Source organism: Coffea arabica, chromosome 8c (assembly GCF_036785885.1).
Source record: "Coffea arabica cultivar ET-39 chromosome 8c, Coffea Arabica ET-39 HiFi, whole genome shotgun sequence".
Classification (NCBI taxonomy): domain Eukaryota; kingdom Viridiplantae; phylum Streptophyta; class Magnoliopsida; order Gentianales; family Rubiaceae; genus Coffea; species Coffea arabica.
The window spans coordinates 1953323-1959322 of NC_092325.1; positions in this window are offsets into that span (position 1 = coordinate 1953323).

Consider the following 6000-nt stretch of genomic DNA (forward strand, 5'->3'; position numbering starts at 1 on the left):
TCATCTTTTTATTTAATTTAAAGAGGGATTTATTCATATCGCATATATAAATATTACTCAAATTATGAAAGTGCCTTTTGATGCGAAGATTGGCATTTTTAGATGAAAATCGCCGATTACTCAATATTTTACATATTCAAGTTGCCTTGCATACTCTTAATTGTAGTCCCGTTTTACATAAAAGTCGACATTTGTAGATGAAAATTCCTGATTACTAAGTACAAGAATCATTGGAGTAGAACAACTCTTATTCTTTTTTTTTCTTTTGTTTATTTTTTGCTTTTTTTTTACTTTTACTTTTTTTTTCCTTTTTTTTCAAAGTAAAGATAATAGTTAGTCCCTCAAAAGTATAATCATGAGAAGAGTATTACAATTATTGATCATATTTATCACTTAACTTATAAAATCAAATAAAGAGAAGAAATTTCATCAAATATGCAAAATTTAGGCATAATTTTCTCCAATTTACATGATATACTTTCTAATAAATGCACAAATTATAATCATATAATAGTCATTTTCAAGCTATATAAGAAAAGAAGTTTTCAAACTGCAAATATTTATCTCAAAAATAGAAGAAATTTGAGTTACTAATGATATAGAACTTGTTACCTCTTGAATAAAATTAAAAAATTTTGAAACTTTTGGGGGCAATTTCACAATTTTGGAAAGATTTTGAAGAAAAAATTTTGGCAGAGTTTTCCCTTATAAACGTATAAATCTCCCTGCCAATAAACCTAAAATTGAAAATTTTTTAAGCACAATAAATATTTTCAAGGCAAGTCCAAATTATTTCAATCACAACCAACATATATAATCTCAATTCTCCCCCCACACTTAATATGCACATTTTTCTCAATGTGTAAAAAGGGAAATCAAGATAAAGAAAATAGTACTCCCCTATTATTGTGTTTGACGTATCATGAAGTGTCGCAAACTGTTATCCGCTTATCTCCAAAACTCCATGAGTTCCATTGGATAACCATTAGTAATTGAACCTAAGAATTGAAAATGAAAAATAAACTAGATAAGGATCAAAAGATGTAATAGTGACAAAGGCATGAAGGATTTGCTACTAACTCTGTGCCAACATTTCCTACATCATCACGCAACAATTCCCAAAATTTTATGCATTTAACACAATCATCATATTTATTACCTAGAATATGAAGTATAAGCATGTCTCATTCTCTAGATAATTATAACATCACCATATCATAACAAGATTAGGAGCAAAATGTAATCTAAGGAACATACATTATGCACATGCTCAATTTTATCCCTAAAATATCATTAAAATTGCTAACTTTTTCACATATTCAAAATTCATCATCCAATCAAGTTCTATATAAAGAGTAAGTAATCAAATTGGCTAAAATGTCACCATAGAAAGAATGTATATATGTAAGCATAACAAATAAGTCACATTTTAGCAATTTGAACAATCCAATTATGCTTAACAACATTCCAAAACCAAATATCACATTAATCATAAAATAGGAATATGCATAAATTGAAACATTTTATAGATCATCACATTCCCACATTTGATCATTTAAACATCTTTAGAGATGTTAAATAAGCATAAGGCAACTTATATAAATCAACAAATAACATTACAAATTCATCATTCAAAGTATGACATTAAACTCAAAAGATATGTAAATGATGAATGTAAAATACCAAATTAAGTTCAAGAAATTTACCTCAATTTGGTAGAGTAATGTTTGGTGATATAAATGATGCAAAAAGTCCTATGAAAATCACCCCAATTGACCTCCAATTGATGGAATAAGGAACTATGAATCCTAACCTTCAACCGATTTTTTAGATGTTTTTCTTTAATTCTAATCGGTTAAAATGGCTCTATGAAGGTCTAATGATATTTGTTGAATGATTTCTTGCAAGAAAATGATGTATAAGAGGAGATTGGTAAAGTGTGTGTAAGTGTGTGTGTGTGGGGCTGAAGAAGAAGGGAAGGTAAATGTTTTTCTTTTTTTTTTTTTTGCTAGTGAACTATCAGAATCCGGACGTATTCTGGCCGGATTCGTGGTCGAATTCTGGCTGGAGAGCTGAAAAAAAAACACGAAATTGAAGAATACGCGACCTCGAAAATGCGACCTTAGGTTGCGTATTGTATCCCACGTATTGCCTTTTGCAGGTTGCTCAATTCTGGACAAATTTCATCATTGCTCTATTTTTTTTATCCAATTACAACTAATATTTTCTTGATGATAGAGGTTGAACTAACTCTTGTACAAAACACTAAAGTTGTAGTGCTTTGAGTTAACTTTCCAATGTATCAAGAATCATCCAATTTGGAGCTCTGTAGATGAAAAATGACCAAAATACCCTTGACTTGTCAGAACTCTGTTTCAGCTTTTGACCATGAAAATGCACTTTTGTATTTTGACTTTTTGACAATGAGAACGACTAAACTGGATTTTAATGTCTTTATACCAAACGTATATCTATCTCTTAATTTCAAAATGGTCAAGAATCACCTCAATTTAATGCTTGTAACTCAAGATATAGCCGAATTACTAAAAGGTGTCAAAACTGTAAAACTTTTTTCTTGTATACTAAGTTGCATTTCATCTCTTGCACTTCATATTCTCTTTTTATCACTTCTTTTTTTTTTCTTTAGAAGAGAAGCTCCGAAACTAGTCTTTTTTTATCACTTCTAATCATCAGCAATCATCTAATTATCTTCTCAATTCATGCAATTTAATGATTGAATCATTAAACCTATAAAAACATGAAGTTTTTACCATTAAAATCCATAAAAATACAATTTTCACACTTCAAACTACAAACTACAAAATGTATATTTTCACCACAATCCTAACTAATTAGTTATAAAACTAAGTAAAACACACCAAAACTAATTAATAAAACATACTTAAAACATGTAAACTACACACTTATCAACTGCAACTAAACTACTACTACTATTTGAAGTCAAATTGTCTCCACAAATCATATCTTAATCGAAAAAGGGAATATCATCATAAACAAAATAGTCTAGCTTCCTAGTACTGATAAAACACTATCCATTTGGTGGAGCGTCCTATTCATATGACTTCAAATAGCGTCTAGAAATTACACCCTAATTCCCGAGCTTTCCGGACGTATAGAGTTTTAGGCAATGTTTTAAAATCCGGACCGTCAATTGAACCGGTGAGGTGAAAGGGTCGAGATTCAACCGGTCGGACTGGTTCAACCTTGGTTCAATGATTTTTTTTTAAAATTAATTTATATAAATATATATATGCACAAAATAAGACATGCAATGGACTAATTTAAAACTTTATATGATGAAAAGTTCACTATTTTTGAATAATTTGGATTTTCAAAAATAAATTTTTTAAATTATAAGTTAAAACAAATAAATTGCATCTCAATTTTAATTATATCTACCAAAAAAATCTCAAATCCAACCCAAAAATATCACAATATTTTGAAATTATGCAAAATTCACGTCTATGAGAATTTGACATTGTGAACTTAAATTTTAATTTACATATTTGAGATTTAAATATTGTAATTTAAAAAAGAAAGTTTGGAGTTCGAAAGAAGTCAAGAGAATTGAAAATAAAAATGCAACTTGATAAGAAACAAAAAATGAGATAAAAGTGAGTGGTTGTGGCATTAAATAATTTGGGTTAAAGAAAAATAATTCTTTTTTAACTTTTTTCAATTTAATGGACAAAAACAAAATTAAAAGATAGAAGAAAACATCAATAAATTAAAACTAAAGAGGTTTGATTAAAAAAGGGAGAGACAAAAGAAAAGATGAGAGAGAAAGAAAGAGTTCAAAATTAAAAAGAAAGAGTCATGAGAGAATGAGATTTTGTAAGAAAAATGAAAAAATGAAATATAGATGTTTGTTTTACATAAATAAATTATCAAAAAAAGCAAATAAGATGTGATGGTGCAATGGTTATTACATTGGTCTTCTATTGCAAAGGTTTTGAGTTTGAATCTTGATAGAAGCATTTTGCAAAAAAAAAAAAAAAAAAGGGAAAACTCGAAAATCGGTTCAATCCGGTTCAATGGGTTTCACGGTTTTTACCGGATTTGATCGGTTTTCTGGCAAAATCAACCTAAGCATGGAACCGGACCGGTGCCATGGCCGGTTCGCAGTTCGACCGATCGAACCGGCCGATCCGGTCCGATTTTCAAAACACTGGTTTTAGGTGACCATGCAGAACCGCAAATCTAGTGAAAAATCATGACTTTAATTCCCATTTTGTTCCAAATCCCTACAACCAGTACCATTTACCAAAAATATGTAAAATCTACCAATTAATGCAATATTTGGTAAAATAAATGAGAAAAATAATCATAAAATTAATGATAAAAATGTAACCTATCAATTTCCGTCAAGTATTTTATATTAATTTTAAATCTTCCAAAACCCCCTTTTTAGCTCTTACTTGGAAAGAAGCAGATTTTTCCCTAATTCTTGTGCAGACGACCTTACTTACCATTATACTCAAATAAATTTTTTTGTGAGTAGAATTTTATTATTGTATAGATTCGACACCTGTCAGTTTTTGGCTAGAACTATGATTATACACGTGCTACGTTAGATGGATACAAGCAAAAATTAGAGAAAACAAGGGACTAAACTCATATTAATTATGAAGTCTAGTTTTTTTTTTTCGACACAGGAGTGTCCGGATCAATCTTTACGGGGCCCGACTAATCCCCTGCGGCCCGGGAGAGGAGGCCCCACTCCACTCCGGATATATTAAGTCTAGTTACATACAAAAAAATTGTAAATGCATAAAGCTAAGCAGGAATTGACTTGTACAACTTTTAAGGGGACAACTTTGTCCAATTGACCTCAGTTGATAATTTAATCAATTCATAGAGTTTATAAATGTTTAGAATATCAAAATAAAGATTCTAAACTTTAGAAAGGGAAAAAAAAGAAAGGGAATGGTTAAATGTCAAACCACAGATAACATTTGTTACTTGGTCATTGTCCTTTTCAATTCAATTGAACCGACCATCATATTCTAAAAAATAATATACGTATTGTCTACAAATAATTGTTGTCTCCCTTTTTCTTTTATTCTTTAACTGGTTTCTGATTACCTAAGAATTTCAACTCTATTTAATCAGCCAAAGCAGGGCAGGTCTAGTCCACGAACACTCAGGTCAAAGGAGCTAAGTAGAACCAATTAGCCCATGGGCGCTCATACTCAGGTCAAAGCATCCGCAGATCATACTCAGGTCAAAGCATCCGCAGATCATACTGCATTTCCAATGGGCGCTCATACTCTTCTAGTTTTCTCCACAGCAGAAGGATCCCTACACTCGTATAATCACTGCAAAAAAGGACCTTTACGAATGAAATGTACAACAATGGTCAAAATCACTGAACATGCAGCTGTATTTGAAGTAGAACGACTATAAACATATGAATTTGATCCCAAGTGACATGCAGTTGTACGAGAGCACAAGATTTCCATCCAGATGAAAGGTTTAACAATGCTGAAACCAATAACTAAGGGAGTAGAATTTATAGTACCATGCACGAATAAAACACATGAACTGAACTTTATCTGATATCCAACCGGTCTAGTCCACGAACACTCAGGGCAAATTGGGATTATGTATTCTCTCTCACCAAAATCTGAAAGTTATTATTTGGAGATTTTAATAAAAATTTTCTTGTAGATATTATTAATACACTTTTATTTAACATGCCTACCTCTTCATCATTTGCTAAACAAAATATAGAAAAGATCAAAAAACACAAAGATAAAGAATAATACTCTATTACAGTACATTAAAAAAACATCACGCATTATACATAGAATAAATAAGAATGTAAAACACAGAAGATGATGAGCTTTCTCAGGGACATCGAAGGGAAGAAAAATTACTAATAAAAAATAAAAACTAAAAAACAAAAGGAGAGGAAGCAGTGTTCTCCACAAACTAGAGAAAGGGAGCCACGACTGCTGCTGCTGCTGCTTGGAAAGA